General features: G+C 33.0%; 1 non-coding gene across 1 annotated transcript; it reads right to left on the bottom strand.

The window, feature by feature from the left end:
• Positions 1-17,992: 17,992 nt before the first annotated feature.
• LOC115701627 (small nucleolar RNA R71) lies at positions 17,993-18,099 on the bottom strand. Its single transcript, XR_004008620.2, has one exon. It is a non-coding gene; the product is annotated as a small nucleolar RNA R71 (small nucleolar RNA).
• Between the last annotated feature and the right edge of the window lie 403 nt (positions 18,100-18,502).

The following is an 18,502-nucleotide window of genomic DNA, read 5'->3' as shown; positions in this document are numbered from 1 at the left end:
ATTCTATGGTTGGGATAGGAAATGACTAACGTGACACTCTAACATTTTAAGAAACTAAATTTTCTATTTTCTCATTATTTCAATTTTTTATTTATTCTTTCCAATTATTTTTCTTAATACATCTCCTACTCATAATAATCTATTCATGAGGATTAATTAATTTAATTCAAAATCAGTTACAAACTTTCAATTACGTGGACAAACATGAAAAGTCACTTTTCATGAAATTAATTTTTTTATTAAGAAGAAAATACTTTATTAATCAACAGAGCCAAATACAAACACAAACAAAAAAGCAAAGCCACAGACATCTCAAGACAGCCAAACAACCCCAAGTCCACAACTACCTACTTTGTAATCTCAACAAGTAATCTCTCTCTTGCTTGGACATATTTCTACTGTTTACAATTTTCCATCTAAAATTTATAGTATTTTTTACATCATTTACTATTCCAAAATCTGATCTAGAATAACCATTAAAAATACACCTATTTCTATTGAGCAAGATGTTGTAAATCACTGCTGCCAAAATGGTGATATTGAGCCGATAAATTCGAGTATGACCTGTCAGAATAACCCAATCATACCAGCTAGTATAAGCAATCGCCCAACCCCTGTATCCCATCCAAGAAAAACTCAAATCCAGAACTTTTCAAGATAACACAGTTAAAAAATAGATGCTCATGGGATTCCTCCACCTCCTCACTCATCGGGCATTTGATCGAGCTAAGAACAATGTGAAACCGAGACATCTTGTCCCTGGTAAGGAGTTGAGCATTCATCATTTGCCATAAGATAAATCTATGTTTTGGCACAGATAAAGAACACCAAACATCCTTGTAATAATTGGTCGGGCTTTGAACCAATCTATTGTGTACAACCAATTGGTTTTAAACTGACCTGAAGCACCAGCTTTCACTATCTCATTTCACTCAAATTTCTTCCTTAGATGACACAATTTACGCTAGTACCAGCTCGAATCTGGTTTTAGATTATAAGACCAAAAGCTTATAGATTTCAAGTAGATATTATCTACCCACTTAACCCACAACAGGTCTTGTTTTGTGGAAATCGCCCAAATATATTTAGCAAGGATAACCTCGTTCTATTTGACACCATCTTTAAATCTAAGGCCACCATATGCCTTCGGAAGGCAAACTTTATCCCAGGAGGCAATGTGAATCTTACTCCTATTTCCATTCATTCCCCAAAGAAATCTTCTACACAGTTTTCAACCTCCTTGGTAATACTATGGGGAAGGACAAAAATGCTCATCCAGTAATTTCGAAGGCCTAGTAACACAGAATGAATCAATTATACTTTACCAACAAACGAAAGATGCCTGCTCGACCAGGTATGTAGTCTTTGTTTTATCTTTTTTATGATGATGCTACAGTCCTCAACTTTCCATTTCGTTGGCCTAAGAGGAACTCCCAAGTATTTGAGAGGGAATGTGCCTTCAACTAACTGAAAATCTCTAAGAATAGTCTGTTTGTCATTGGCGTTCATGCCTCTAACGTAGACTTGAGATTTGTTAGCCTAGACACCTTACTAAATTCATTAAGCACCCATTTAAGTAGGGCTGAGCATTGGTCGGTTTGGTCGGTTTTTTTTTATTAAAAAATCCAAATTACGGTTTTAGGTCTGGATTGGTGTAATCCGAAAACCGACCGACCAATATAGGAAATCCCTTAGAACCGACCAATGTAAACCGCGGTTTGGTCGGTTCAAACCGCCGAAACCGATTTTTTTTTTTTTGTAAAATATTATCAAATTTAAAGGAAAGTTAGAATCTATTTTTTAGCTCATTTCTTCTTGCTGATTTCTTATACTTTAGTAGTTTAGTATATGCAAAATTGAAAGAATGTATGAGAAAAGAGAAAATTTTGTATGAATATGAAAGATAGAGAAAGATAATGAATATTGAAAAAAGCAGCCCCTCACTGTAATTAATTCATGGAATGGAGGCTTTGAGATTTTTGAAGATTTAATCAATTACTGTAATTTATGATACTGAGAAGAGATATAATTAGTTCCTTAATAACTTTAGCCTTTTAAATGAAAAATTAACAGAGATAGAAAAAGAGAGTTACTGAGCGAGAGAGACGAAGAGAGCAGTGTTAGAGTTGGAGATTATATATATGTATACCTAAACTATTTTTATACGTAAACTTTTTTTTATTTATTAATATTAATATAATAATAATATAACTTATATATATATACATAAACTTAACTTAAATAGTATACATATATAAATTTATTTATATTTTTTATAAATTCGGTCGGTTTCGGTTTTTTCGGTCGGTTTGCTACCGAAATAAAAACCGACCATTTAAAGGCGGTTTTAACCGTTAACGGTTTTTTCGGTTTTCGGTTTAAACGGTTTCAGTTTTAACGGTGTTCGGTAGGTCGATTTGAACGGTTTGAACGGTTTTCTGGATTTTTTGCTCAGCCCTACATTTAAGAACCATAAATGAGAGGATTGAACCCTTGCTAAATAGAATTAAGTCAACAACAAAACACAGGTTAATTATTTTCAGCCCCTTACACATAGGATGGAACCTATAAGAAGATTTAGAAGCTGCCAATTGAAGTCTGCTCGTGAGATACTCCATAATGAGAACAAACAGCAGATGAGAGATTGGGTCACCTTGTCTTAACCCTTTCTCTCCCTTGAATTTTCCTTGCACTCTACCATTCATAACAATCGAATAAGATGTTGTTCTTAAATACACCATAATCCATTGAATAAACTTCTGAGGAAGGTTATAGGCAGCTGGCAAATCCTCCAAAAAATCCCAACTGACATTGTCATATGCCTTGCTTATATCAATTTTGATTGTGCATCTCGGGGAGACTAATTTTCTCTTATAGTTTTTTAGGAGCTCTTAAAGAATCATCACATTATGAGTGATGGACCTGCCTTGAATGAAAGCTCATTGGTTTTGATTGATTAAACCAGGGAGCATAACAACCAGTCTAGAGCATAATAGTTTAGATATAAACTTATAGATCGTAGAGCAACAAGCGATAAGTCTAAACTCTACAGCTCTAGTAGGGTTCTTATTCTTAGGAATAAGAGAAATTAGAGTTGAATGGAATTCAAGAGGAATTTTACTTGTGTTAAAGAAGTACTTAACAGCTGAGCATAATTCAAATCCAATGTCAGGCCATAGTATCTTGAAAAATCAAGATCCGTACCCATCAGCTCTTGGAGATTGAACATCTAGAATGCTTGAAAAAATAGCCTTGATTTCCTTGGTCAAGAATTGTTTGAGAAGATCAAAGTGCTATTTCAAATCAAGCCTAGCTCCATGGTCAAAGCAGGTAGCAACCAGCTTACTGGAGACCTGACTTCTGCTCCCCACGATAGCCCGAAAATGAGACATAAAGTGATCAACAACTGGGGGAAAATTATCAATAACTTCACCTTGATCATTGGTGAAAGTTGTGATGTTGTTCTCAAGCTTTCTTTTTTTAAACAAGCATGAAAAAAGTAGGTGTTTTCATCTCCTTTATGAAGCCAAGTTACCTTGTTTCTCTGCCTTAGAAATTTGTGATACATCTTTTCTTAGTTAATAAAATTAACAACAACCTCCTTCTCCAATTCGAGAAAACCAGCTTCCTTTGGATGAGCTTGGGCTTGCATTCTAGCTTCAAGGTATTTGGTCTTTGAATCTTGAAAAGACTTGCCAATGTCACCAATGGAATCAAGATTAAATTTCCTAAGACAATGTTTCAATCTCATCAACTTGAGATATATTGCATTGAGACCCTTAGTTGCAATCGGCTTCCCCTAATATTCAAGCACTACAGTTCTGAATTTAGTGTAATTACTCCAAAAATTAAAGAACTTGAATGGTTTGTAACCTATCTTGACTGAGGCAGCATTAAAAATAGTACAGAAGTAGTGATCAGATAAGTCATTCTACTGAGTCATGTTCTAGCTTCTTTTGGCTCTTCTTCTTCTTCTTTGTAACCTCCTTAGAAGTATGACCATTGGTTATTGGACCATATTCTTGTACTTCTTCAGATGGATATAGTCCATACTCAAGAAAATTCTTTGAGGTGGCCAGGCTTGAGATGTTCTGAGCATTTACTAAAAGTTGAAGATTAGCCTACGTGTTGGAAATTATTTTACCAGGATCTTAGATCTACTCACAAGTATGTTGTTTAACACCCTAAATATGAACTTTCTAAAACGATAAATTAAACACATATAAAGTTAAGAAAACTTTACATTGATGCAGCGGAATTAATGTCTCCTTCCACTCAGATCTCTAACCCTTGTATCCTTTCTGTAGCAGAGTATAATCAAGATCTGAGTCCGAATGTCCTTCTTCTTTGAGTTTGATCCTTCACAGTCTTCCAATCTATGATTGAGTTACTGCTTGCTGTGTGTGGGCACTCACTCTTTCACTAGGGTCGAAATTTTATGAAGAGAGAAAAGAGAAGAGGGTTTCGGCCAGGTATAGAAAATAGGGAAGGCTCAGTTTTTCTGAAGAGAGAAATTTCTGTCAGAAGATGTTATTCAAAGTTGTGTTTTGACTGAGCCATCACTTTCTATTTATAGGCAACTACTAGGTTTAGGTTAGGAATTATTTGGCATTAAAATAATGAAAATATCAATTTGAATTTCCACAAATAGTGGCCGTCCATGGTGTTATAATGGGCCCCACTTGATTTTGCAGTTTTCACAAATTTTATTTCTATTTTCTCAAAAACGCCAATTTTCCAATTCTAACCATTTAAATGCCAAAACTAATTATTTAATAACTAAAATAGATTATTAAATAATATTGTCATTTAATTTAATTATTAACTAGACATATAAAGTCCATTAATAAATAAATAAACCTAGAATCTCTTTTCTTTACAATTTCGCCCCTGCTTAGTGAAAATTCACAAATTAGACATAGTCTAACTTTAGAATTATAATTGACCAATCACGAATCAATTATTGAGTCTTACAAGCAGAATGTTCTCAACTAGAATGTGGACCATGGATCTATATGCTGAGCTTCCAATAAGTGAACCAAATTTACCAAGTAAATTCCTATTTATTAATTCTTCGTTGAATCCACTCTTAGAACTTAGAATTTCACTCTCAGACTTATATAGAGCATATTATATGTTCCACGATATCAATATGCTATCTCATTTAACCATTGTTATAATCTTATTGTGATTTAAAAGATCCTCTATATAGATGATCTACATCGAGATGGGATAATATTACCGTTCTCACCCCTCAATGTATTTTGCCCCTTAAAACACTTAGCTACCTGTAAATGGTGTTTAGTGATCTAATAATTAGTCAGTTAAACAAGAGCTCATCCATTTACTTCTATTTGCTAAGCTCGAAGGGAATCATCACTTGACTTCTATACACCAGTAGAAGCTATAGATTCCATATTTATGTTCAGCACTCCCACTCAATCATACTATTATGTTCCCAAAATATACGTATCACCCTGACCCAAAAGTAGGCTTAACTAATTAATCAAAGAACATGAATAATACTCCTGAGTTTAGCCTAAGCATATCAGGATTTAGATTCTTTTAATCTTGTAATATCTTAACTTAGTTGCAATATCGGTCCAGTCCAATGTATACTCCATACATTTGAAACTAGTATACTTTACTAATGTCCTGGAAAGAACATAACACTTACTCCAAGTGTAAGTACACATCATCGCTGATTATCACATTAGTGTAAATCCAAAACACTGATGAAACAGAAACCTAGTCTTTTGATTCATATGATCACAATTACATTCCACTGTGTTGACGATACTGTAATTGTGAATAAACATATGATCTAGATTTAACTGATTTTGTGTGTAAATGTTATAAACATATTTAAACCATTAGCATGTAAAATTCATGCAAACATAAATCACTTCAAATTTTTTGTATTGATTACTAATCAGATTGTAAAGAGTTTTATTTAGGACATAAAACCCAACAATACGCCCTTAACCTCAACCCCAAGGTAAAAGGGAGACGATAGTAGCTTGCGACCAACTGGAAAGATAGGTGGTCGATATCCATGCCTTGCACGGTATAGCAATCTTTAATATATCCACCTATCTTAGACACCTCCCAGTCGATTGTGTTGGTCAGCCATGGGTGCTCCAGTTGTGATAATAGAAGTACCCAACTGATTGTGCCTCAGACTAGGCTTCAAGTCAAAGAGCCAGTTTGTGTCATGTGCGGATGGCTGGGCTCAACCTTGTTTAGCGTACAACACTAATAGTGTGGCCAAGTACTTGATGCCTTTCAGAGTGAACTGGGTCAGGAAAATTTTGTAGTAATTAGAAATCTTCTAAATTTATGGATGAAGAGGCAAGATCACACCCTCCTAGACATGGGGATCAGACCACACATAGAGCACTTCCCCAGGGTTACTGGCAAGCTTCCCAACGGTAGGCGAAACATCTTTAACGTCTCCAAGGAGGCCCTTAGCATGAATATTCATCAACCTCTTGTAAGTGAGAGTTGCTGGAGGTGAAACCCACTGAGGAGCTTTCTTTTCCTTAGTCCTCATGGGACGTGCCTCCTCATACTCCACCTCAACATAGTCTTAGTCCACGACCAAGACCTCATTAGACTCTGAGACGGGCATTATGGCCACGATATATTCTCCAAATTGGAGAACCTAGGGACTCTCTTCCTCTTCTCATTCACCATCAAGAGAAGTAGCTGCATAGACTTCGCTCTAGTCCTCTACTTCTTGGACTTTTTTTTCATCAATGAGCATCTCAACATCCTCCCTAGGATGTTTAGCATGTTCCACACTAGGGGTGAGCAATGGTCGGTTTGGTCGGTTTTTTACACAAAAAAAATCCAAAATTCGGTTTTCAGTTTTTATGGTTCTAATCCGAAAATCGACCGACTATTATAAAAAAATAAAAACAAACTGACCGTTTTAATCCACGGTTTGGTCGGTTTAAACTGATCAAACTGAACTTCATTTTTTTAAAAAAAAAAAAATAAGTTTTTAAATTTTTTATAAATATTTGAAAACTAAAAAAATAAAGTATTGTATCAAATATCATATAATTTAAAAATAAAACTTTCTTAGTTAAATAAATAATGTAAAATAAACTTTTTTAAATTTGTTCAAATTATTTGTACTACTAATATGATAATGAGTTATATTAAAAAAACTAGTATTATTTTATGAATGTGTGTATATAATACGTAAATGCATCAAATTATAATAAAATAAAATAATGAATAATTGAGACTTTAAATAAAAAAGATATAAGTATAATTAGTTTAATAAAATTGTATATTAAATATGTACAAAAATAATATATATTATATATAATATATATGTTCGGTCGGTTCTCGGTTTAATCGGTCGGTTTGCCATTGACACTAAAACCGACCATGTTAAGGCGGTTTTAACCAAAGGCGATTTTTTCGGTTTTCGGTTTTTTTGGTGTCGATTTTTTTGGTGTTCGGACGGTCGGTTTACTCGGTTTGGTCGGTTTCTTGGATTTTTTGCTCACCCCTATTCCACACTAGCCATTTCAAAGAGTGGGGAAAGGTGTGGATCCTCAATCGTGGTCCTCTTATAAGTTTACTTAGTTTTTTCCATCACTCTATGATTGAATGGGGGATTCTATTTGATGGTATGCTTCGCAACGTTAGCTCTAATCTCTGCTAGTTTGAAGTTTTTCTTAGAAGGATCTGCACGACCCTCAGTAAGCCTATCTGAAACTTCCACCTAGACCCTATACATCCACGAAGTGGGCAGGTAATGCCTCCAGCCTTTGTTTAATTCATAGATGAATCTTCCATACCCCTCTCCACTGATATGGCTGAGGTAATGGTGGTGTTGCACCACGAGCTCTGAGGACTCCGATGAGTCACTTGTAACCTTCCACACATCAAAGCTTAAGGTCGATGAAATCTTACTCAGCAAGGATGAAGATTCATGGAGTATAGGGTGGTTTTTGTAAAGCAGATTAAGCATATAGTTATCTATCTAGTGCTTACCTCTCCAAAAATAGCCTGAGTTCATCTATAAAAGAAGGAAAGAGAGGTAAGAGTCAGACAGAGAAGTATGATTCCTGCAAGGAAAAAACATGTCTGATGCTTCGACCAGACAAATTTAAAAGCAAAAAAGGTAGGACATTTCATTCCAAGAAAAAAAATTTGAAATCAAAGGTTTAAGAGGCAAAGGAAGAACCTAGAAAGTGCTCAGAAACTCCGAATAATCATTTTCAAGCAATTTTAGCACAAATAATTGGGAATCGATTGGAAATTGAGAATCGTAAGTTGTGCACATTCATTTAGACTAGAAATTGAAAGCCCTAATTTCCATAATCTGTACTGTCGAAGAACAGTTCCATACACCCCAAATTATCACAGAAGCAAATTAAAAAATAAAGTAAATAATTTAAAAAAATGGAAAGGAGAAAGAAAACTTACTCACTTTTTGTAGATTCTTGAAGAATGCATTTAGATGGTTTCGGTAGATTGGGATTCTTGCAACAACTCTTCGAAGCTTTGAGAGAAAAAAAGAAATTTGGCTCTGATATTCTGAGAGTTAAAATGACTAAAGAGTGTCAAACAGGCTTAAACCCTTTTTTATAGGTGCTTAGATGGGTAATTCAGTAATTCAAAATTTAAATTTTGGATTTCCCCCTAAAAATGATAGTTAATACTCATTGAAGAGTACAAACATTAGGCACGCAGTACCTATAACTTTCATTCCATGTCTCGAAGTCTAATTTTCAAGGCAGGAAATTAAAATGCCCAAGATATTGAAGATACAGTCGTATCTTCACATCCTTCAATCATATCACATCGAATTAAGACAGAGTATGAAGACTAAACATGTGCCACCTATCCAACCAACTCATCGATCGAGTAATTCTGCATGCGAGCAGATGGTTCCCACACAAACTTGGGAGAAAATATTATCCCAAATTCCACATAGGGTGATGTGGCATGTAGTAAGGTGACACGTGGAGAATATTTCAAGGTCTGGACGGGAAATTTTCCATCATTGATCTGACCAAAGAATTCTATACTCAAAAATGATAAGTTTATGCCTTCGGTAGGAATCATTCGAACAGAACCCGTATGTGATTGTCCGCACAAATTCTCATTATTCAGTGATGTAGAATCCTGCGAACAAGATAATACAGCTGAACAAGATCTTCAATGATATTTTCCATAAATATATTCTCATTTAATAATTCAATCAAATCCCTATTTTTGTGGGATTGACACACACCAACAGAGATTATAGAAAACTAGCTTAATTTTAATTCCTAAATTTTTTGAGAAACTTAGTTGATGTATTTTTTTCCTATAAATAAATAGGCTAATTAGGATTTTTTTTCCTTTGAACTTTGACCCCCTGAACTTTTCTGGCCGTTAAAAATTCCCCTTGAACTATTGTGATTGTTGGATTTAAAAACTTTTGTCTGATTTCATTCTATTTTACTAATTCGGTGATTGTTCATGTACTAAATTATGCTTCTCGGATTTTGATATCTATCAAATCATGCCCCTAGAACTTTGGCATGTGTCAAATCATGTCCCTGAACTTTCATCCATGTTAGACTTTTCTTACTAAAATTAGACAAAAGTCCTTAAATCCAACAATCTCAATAGTTTAGGGAGAATTTTTAACGGTCTTCAAAGTTCAAGGGGCATGATTTGGTACATGTTAAAGTTCGAGGAGCAAAAATTTTAATTAGCCTAAATAAATAGTGGAGACATTCCATAGTTAGGGATCAAAAATCATATGTTCTTGAAAGCTTTTACGCTACCAAATAATTGTAAACTTTTCTTAAGGATTGTTGAGAAATTTATTTGGCCAACTCCTTGTAATTTTAATAAGTTTTTGAAGTAATAATAAAAGAAAAATAGGCTATTACCATAGTCAATGGGCTAAATTTCTATAAATTTTAGTGTTCTTATTTACTTAATTATGTTTGATTATTATTTATAATTTTATCACTTTAAAGATTAAGCATCTTTAGCTAAAAATTAGGTCATAGTCAATAGTCAATTAGAATATACCTTCAACTCTGTCTTTTTTTTTTTTTTTTTTTTTTTTTTTAAGTTTTCCTATCTTATCTCAATTATCATATCAAAGTAATGACATAATAAAAGGGTACCTTATGAAAATCAAGATACACATTAAAATGGATAGCCAAATCAATTAGACACAGCACCTAATAATAATGTACATAATTTTTTGTTGTTGTAGTAGTGCTTCTCATAATTAATACATAAAAGCATTCATTAAATAACTCTTATCTTTCTTTTATTTTTCTTAGAAAAGAATAGCACTCTTATCTTTAACTTATCATCTTCATAAAAATGGTCAGTAAACAAAATTTAAAGGAGGACACTTCAATTAAGCTGGAGACACATTCAATGATGTTCAAGCTTAGTAGTTGGACATGGTGATTACTTACCAACACCTTAATCCACAATCCCTCAATCCCACAAACCATTTTCTACACACAAAAAAAAAAAAAAAAAAAAAAACCTTCCAAAACTGAAAAATGAGATTAAAAACAAAAATAGTTGTCTCATTTTATTACGAACTAATCTAAACCATTGATTAGATGATCAGTGATATTTCAAAATCAAAATTCAAGAACCTATCGTGCTCCAGACATAATTTCTTCTTTAACCTTTCTAATAAAATCTTCACATTTCTTGTTAAACTCATCTGAAAATCCATATTCTTCTTCTTCTTCTTCTTCTTCAATCTTATTCAACTCTTCTTCTTCTCCTTCTTCAATCGTGTTTAATTCCTCATCTTCTTTTACAATAGTGCTTACCTCCGTCGTTGTAAGCTGTTGATTCTGAATTTCCTCTGTTTCTACGACCGCTGGTTTCCTTGAATCAAAGAAAACTTTGGGTTGTACTGGTGTGAGTTTTTTTACATTAATCACGCTCGACGAAACGACGTCGTCCGAAGATTTAGTAGTAGTAGTAATAGTAGTACTATTCCCGATGAGACCAGAGTTCTTGACGATTATGACCAAGATTCCATTAAATATAAGGAAAACGTAGGTTTTATCCAAAGGAGGGGAGCTTGTGAAGGAAGAGGATGAGGACTGTTTGGTAAATGTGGAAAAGTTAATATGTGTGAAGGAATTTACAAGGAAAGGAATGAAGAGAGAGGAGTAAGAGAACATGAAAGATATGGCTGACAATGAAAATAACAATTTCATGGCTTTCTTGGAACTATTGTTTGAGTAGTTTTCCTTCCCACTATCCATTGTTTGAACTTGATTTTTGACTAATAAGAAAGAACTATGGTATTTTCTCAGGAAGGAATATCGATGGAGATGTGAGAAGGAGATGAGTTTGGAAAGCTTATAAAGGTTGAAGCTTACACTGAATTTACGATGTTGACCCTGCGGTTACAGAATCAGGGATTAGTTTTAGGGGTAGTTTAGGAAGAGAAGACTCAAGTCAACTGGTTCGTTTCATAGACATTTCTTGTGTCTGTCTACGAACCGGTCTTCAAACGACTTTTATTATGTGAAAATGAAGAAAAATGTACCTTTTCTTTTTTTTTTTTACAAAAAAAAAAAAAACAAGAAAATAACTATATATTCATGATTTGAGCTGTATCTTTCTCTAACCCCACGAACACTGCAACAAAAGTTGATATTTTTTAATGCTATAAATTAATAAATCAAATATTTTTTACTGTATAAACGTTAATAGTAGGATTTAATGAGTTCATTCAATTTGTTTTCTTGCAGGTCACCTTTTCTAAAATTGAAATATGATGCACCCTTTCCTATACGGTAAATTATTATGGTGTGTAATTGTGTATTCTTTATTATTGGGTGTTTGACAGAGGTAGTAGCTGGCTCAACCAATAATTTCCTTTTGGTATGGTAAAATGAAGAATAATTGAGGATGGCTGATCTTAATGATTTGGCTTTTAGGATAGGCATGGTGCATATATGTAATTACTGAAATGAAATCATTATATTTTAGGCTATCTTTCTCTATAATTAAGCTATTAAAACTCATTATTTTAGCAAATATTAAACTGATCACTATTATTTGGTTCTTGCTCTTTGCTTTTAAATATGTTAATTTTTTCCAGCAATATTAGAAATCAGAAGTTGTCACACATTCATTCAATGCTAAACATTTAGTATATCTTAATTAATTTTTATATAATTGATCTTAGAGACTGCATGTAAATTAATCTATGTGTAATACGTTAGTTAATAATGATTTGTTTTATTATAACTAACTAACAAATACTACTTATGAATGTGAGCCAAAATATTTAAATTTTATATAAATTATTATATTTTAATGATTAAGACTTAAGATTCATTAAGAAAATTGCAGTTCATTTCTTAAAGGTTTGCTTATTATTGATCTCAACTATATTGCCTATCAGCATTAATACCTTAGCGGTGTTCTGGTATATATTTGTACTACTCATCTGAAAATCTCTTCAATTTTTTTTTTCTTTATCTTTAGCGTGAAAGGGGTATTAAAAAAAATAGAATGACATAAGTAATAATAATCTTATCTTGAACACAACCTATTTGAAAACAACACAAAATTGGAAACCTATACAAATATTGAAATTTAAAATAATTTTGACAAAAATACTGTCACACTGGAAATTTTTTAAAAAATAGTGTATTTTTATAAAACAACTGGAGAACAACTGTAAAAACATAACACAGTACACAGTATAAAACTTACACAGTATTTTTGAAAAAAAATTCTGCCCCACAGTAAAAAATTAAAAAAATTAAAAAATTCTAGTATATAGTGTAAATAATCCAAAATTAAAATAATAAATCAAACACTTTAATAAAAATCATAAAATACAACATAGTATTTAGAAAGTAAGATAGAAAAGTAGTATTAAAAAGAAAAAAAATTAGAATAGTGTAAATATTTCAAAAAAAAAATATATTTCTTAAAACTTTTTATATTTTTTATTTTTTGAAATAAGAATTTAAATTTTGAAAATTATGTAAGCAAAAACAAATTACTTTAATAATTTAAAATAATTTTTTTAATCATGGTCTATTTTATACCACTTTGAGCATACAAATTTAAGGCTAATTGCAGCAAAATATCTAATATTTAAAGATTGTTTAAATATTTTTTTTTTTTGTGGTAAAAATACCCAAAGTATTAAAATATTATTACTCGGAGTAATACCTTTAAAATTATTTATCGAGATTTTCGAAAATCAATTAAATAGAGCTTAAGAAAGATATAAAGCGATAAATAATAGACAAGTAATTTTTACGTAGTTCGGACATTAATAATCCCTAGTCCACGAGTCTGTTGTATTAGCCTTGTTGGCGAGTGTTTAAATATTCCAAGTGTTTACACTATAAATATTAACTTTGTATTCCTATCGTTTCTCTTGGAGAAGAAGAAATCTCATAGGAATTTTAGAAGAGGTTGCGTAAGTATCTTTACACATGAAAATAAGGGTATTTATAAGCACGTGTGTGGGTGAGGGCATACCCTTCACCTAACTAGGGTTTCGTATTCAACACGTTACAATGGCTAATGATGACAACATGACGATCCGACCGTTGGTTGGTAGGGAGCCTTCTCATCGTGTGGTGTATGGTTACCGCAACCTAATTTGTGGGACTAAGGACACCTGTTGCCCAAAAAGCTCACCTTGCAAAGTTGGTGTCTAGACATGTCGTTGGATAAAAAAGAGCTACATAAGCACATACGCACATTATCAAGGTCTGACGCAGGGGACAAGATCTGATTTGGTGTTAGAAGATATGCAACTGTCGCCTTGAGCTCCGAATAAGACACACCCAAATTTGTTCCAGGAGCATCTGGCTATAGACTTCTCGGATCAGATTAACCTACTACCATCCTTGAACACTTATAGCTTCTAATCCTTCCCAATAGCAAATTATTAATGAGCATCACGGAGTCCTTTCTGTCCTCGCTGACAGGGAGAGCCTCCGGGTAACTTCTGGTAGATAGCATCTTCCATGATGTTGAAAGGCAGAAGGTACATACTAACCATGCATGATCTGATGTGACTGTTGGGTTTTATGCCCTAAATAAAACTCATTTCAATATAATCAGATTTACTTATTAATATAGATCAGAAATAACATTTAATGTTGCATGGTTCACATGATTTATTTCATGATTATATGTACATAATGTATAAATTCATCTGAAACCCTTTTCACATACTTGATCCTGTTTATTGTGTCGTCAACACTTTGGAAAGTAAACATGACTATGTGAATAAATTTTCCTAGATTTATCAGACACGGGATTTTACTGATATGATAATCTACAACAGAGTTTACTTGCATTTGGAGAAATGCTATGTTCTTTCCAGAGCATTGGTTAAAGTAAAGCTCAGGTTGGATGCATGGAGTATGCATCGGAAGGGACCAATATTGAACTTTGACTTAGATTTATTAAACTTACCGTAATATCTATTCAAGTCAATATCGCCTAGTTGATCTTAGATCAAATGATCTTAATCCTGCTATGATTAGGCTCAATCTCAAGAGGCTATTCGTGTTCTTCAATTTGTTAGTTAAGCCTACTTTTGGGTCAGGGTGATACGTACATTTTGGGAACACGGTAGTGCAATTGAGTGGGAGCGCTAACATAAACATGGAATCTATAGCTTCTATCTGGCGAATAGTAAGTAAAGGATGATCTCCTTCGAGCTTGACCAAACGAAAATAAATGGTGGAGTACTCATTTCACATAAGCTGAAATATCATTTATACGGGGTTAAGTGTTTTAAGGATAAAATACATTGTAGGGTGTAACGGTAATCTAATCCCGTTACAGTGTAGATCATTCATATAGAGGATCATTGATCATATTAGGATTATAACAATGGATAACTAATGATGTGTCTATATGGTGGAACATATAGAGCATTCTATATACTGAGCGTACAATTCTAAGTTCTATGCGTGGATTCAACGAAGAATTAATAAGTCAGTGAATTTAGGTTATACATTCTTGATCTGCTTATTGGAAGCTCGGTTATATAGACCCATGGTTCCCCCACTAGTTGAGATAATATTGCTTGTAAGACTCATATAATTGGTTTTGATTAATCAATTATAATTCTCAAATTAGACTATGTCTATTTGTGATTTTTTCACTAAGTACGGGCGAAATTGTAAAGAAAGAGTTTTAGGAGCATATTTGTTAATTATGATACTTTGTATGGTTCAATTAATAAATATGATAAATGACAATATTATTTAATAATTATTTATAGTTATTAAATAATTAGAATTGGCATTTAAATGGTTGAATTTGAAAATTGGCGTTTTTGAGAAAATAGAAATAAAATTTGTGAAAACTGCAAAATCCAAGTAAGGCCCATTACACTACATGGCCGACCACTTGGGATGGTTTTTCAAACTGATATTTTCATTATTTTAATGCCAAATAATTCAAACCTAACCCTAGTGCAATGCTATAAATAGATAGTGAAGGCTTCAGGAAAATTACACACTTCTCATTCAGAAAAACCTGAGCCTTCTCTCTCTATACCTGGCCGCCCACTCTCTCTCTCTCTTCTTCCTTAAGATTTCAAAATACTTAGTGATTAGAGTAGTGCCCACACACAGCAAGTGATACCTCAATCATAGTGAGGAAGATCGTGAAGAAAGACTTTCGGTAAGAAGGAGTTTCAGCACTAAAGAAGGAGAGAAAGAGATCTAGGTTCAGATATTGATAATGCTCTGCTACAGAAAGGAATCAAGGGCTAGATATCTGAACGGAAGGAGACATTTAATTCCGCTGCACCCAATGTAAGGTTTACTAAACTTTATATGTGTTTATTTCATCGTTTTAGAAAGTTCATATTTAGGGTATTAATCAACATACTTGTGAGTAGATCTAAGATCCTGGTAAAATAATTTCCAACAGTGACATCCTTCCGTGACTGTCATGTACCGGGCATTCAGGAATATGGATAACATTTATCCCTTGTTAATCTATTTTTAGTATATTATTTATGTCATTTTTAGGGTTAATTATCTTTTTTATTATCACTTTTTAGAATAGAATTACGCTTATTTTCTTTAATTTCAGGTTTCAATACTTGGAATGTATAAATTAGTCAAATTTCAAAAAATAATAATCTATATAATAGAGAAAATTTGAAAGAAAATAAAGCTAAAATTTCAAGCTTAAATTAGACTATATTCTAATTAGATTTTAGAGAAAGTTAAAACATAAAAGTTCTAGATCTCTCTTTTATCTTTCCAAAACATCTTAAATCGTCTAATTTCGAGTAATATTAAAAGAGTTATTACCAAAAATTTATCAGTAAGCTTGCTACCCACATTTAGTGGTGTTATGCCTAGGCATAAGAATCTAGTGTCGCGGCCCGCCCCCTTAAAATTTGAAAAGATGATATTTTTCAAATCTTTTTATCATTTTTTGGCTATAAAAAGAGGTGGACTTTCATATTTTTCAGCAAGCATTCTGAGAGTACAAAAATTAGAGAGTTGAAGCAACCACGAAGGCTTTTTCGACAGAGTTTTCAATATTCTCTTCTTCTCTATTTTCTTCATTTATTCTTAATTGAAATGTGTGAAGTTGTTACAATGAACAAGAGTAGCTAAATAGTTTATTAGGGTATTGATGGATATTGTTTGACATCAATTTATGGTTTTAATGTGATTTAATTTTTTCTCAATTTTTTATGTATTATATTCTATTCGTACTTAATTACTTTTAATTACCTCATCACCAATTAAATATTTATGATTTTGATGCGAGATCTAAAAAGTGAGTGTCAATTATGTTATAGTTGAATAGGAATAAATTTGATATAGTACGAGACCTATGTGGTTTGGATAGCTTATAGGGTTTCCGTATTTGATGTCTTTTACATGTTTAATTTATCACGAAAGTAAAAAATTTGCATATAATTGAGATTTATAGATCCGAGAAGACTATAAATTATTTGAGTAAACCTGATATTGCATAGAATTTAGTAATAGGAGTTCAATTATGCTAGACCATAATATATAGATACAATTGAAATCAATAACCTAGTTCTAATCATTATTAATTTACACATTAATTTACTTACTTTCTGTTTTTATTATTTTTCTAGTTTTAATTTTCTCTTAAATTCAAAATAACCAAATAGATAAATTAAAAGTTTAATTTTAAAGTACTTAACTACAATTTTTGTGGGATCGACCTCACTCTTTGTGAGTCTATAACTTGTTAATAATACGTATACTTGCGTGTTGAAAATATCACAACAAGTTTTTAGTACCGTTTTCTGGGGATTGTTAGTTAATATTTGTAAAAAAAAATTAAATTTTGTTCTAATTTGGTTTTTGTTTTCAATTTTCGTACTAATTCTGTTTGTTATAAAATTTTCTCTTTTCTCAAGAACAACTAGTTTATTCGACGTTAAGGACCAACCGCCAGATTGCCTAATGATCCTGAAATAGAGAAGACTTGTAGACAAAATAGAAGAAGGAAGAGATTGGGAAGAGTTGTGGAAATGGTTGAGCAAGAAGTAGAGATGGCCAATAACAACAATAATGGAGGTGTCGTAGATGACCAAGCTAATGGTCTTAATCCACCAGACCGTAACTTAAGAGATTATGTTCTATCCAACTTGACAGGAGCCATATCATGTATAAGGCCACCTGCCGTTGAAGCCAACAATTTCGTGATCAAGTCGGTCATACTGCAGATGGTTCAATCCACAGTCTAGTTTGGGGGACTGCCAACAGAAGACCTAAACATGCATCTTCCTAACTTTGAGGAGTTGTGTCAAACATTTAAAATGAATGGAGTTAGTGATGACGCCATCAGATTGAGGTGGTTCCCATTCTCATTAAGGGATCGAGCCAAGAATTGGTTGGTATCTTTGCCACTAAATTCTATTAATACTTGGGAAAAATTGGCCCTGAAATTTCTCTCAAAGTTCTTTCCTTCTGCTAAGGTAGCCAGACTGAGATCAGAGATTAACAATTTCATGTAACATGACAATGAGTCTCTATATGAAGCCTAGGAGAGATACAAGGACCTAATCAAAAAGTGTCTTCATCATGGGTTGGATGCAAGTTCATAACTTCTACAATGGATTAACCAGCACCATCCGTACCCTTATTGATGTTGCATCTGGTGGAGCTTTCATGACAAAGAGTGTGAATGAGGCATATGATTTGCTAGATAAGATGGCCATGAATAATCAACAGTGGCCATTTGAAAAAAGCCAATCCAAGAAGGTATATAGTATGTATGAAGTAGATGTCACCACAAAGCTTACAACCCAAGTAGAATTAATAAAGATGATGACAACTCAAGTCAAGCCAACCCAGTGATCTGTAAACTATGTGGTGGGCCTCACCCTTATGATAATTCCCAAGTTGATGTTAATAACCTACCAATAGAGCAAGCACAAGCCATTGGAATTCCTATAATTGGTGACTGTCCTTCTGTTGATGGAGTCCATCGG

The sequence above is a fragment of the Cannabis sativa genome, chromosome 8, assembly GCF_029168945.1.
Source record: "Cannabis sativa cultivar Pink pepper isolate KNU-18-1 chromosome 8, ASM2916894v1, whole genome shotgun sequence".
Taxonomy (NCBI): domain Eukaryota; kingdom Viridiplantae; phylum Streptophyta; class Magnoliopsida; order Rosales; family Cannabaceae; genus Cannabis; species Cannabis sativa.
This window is presented reverse-complemented; position numbering and strand designations above follow the sequence as displayed.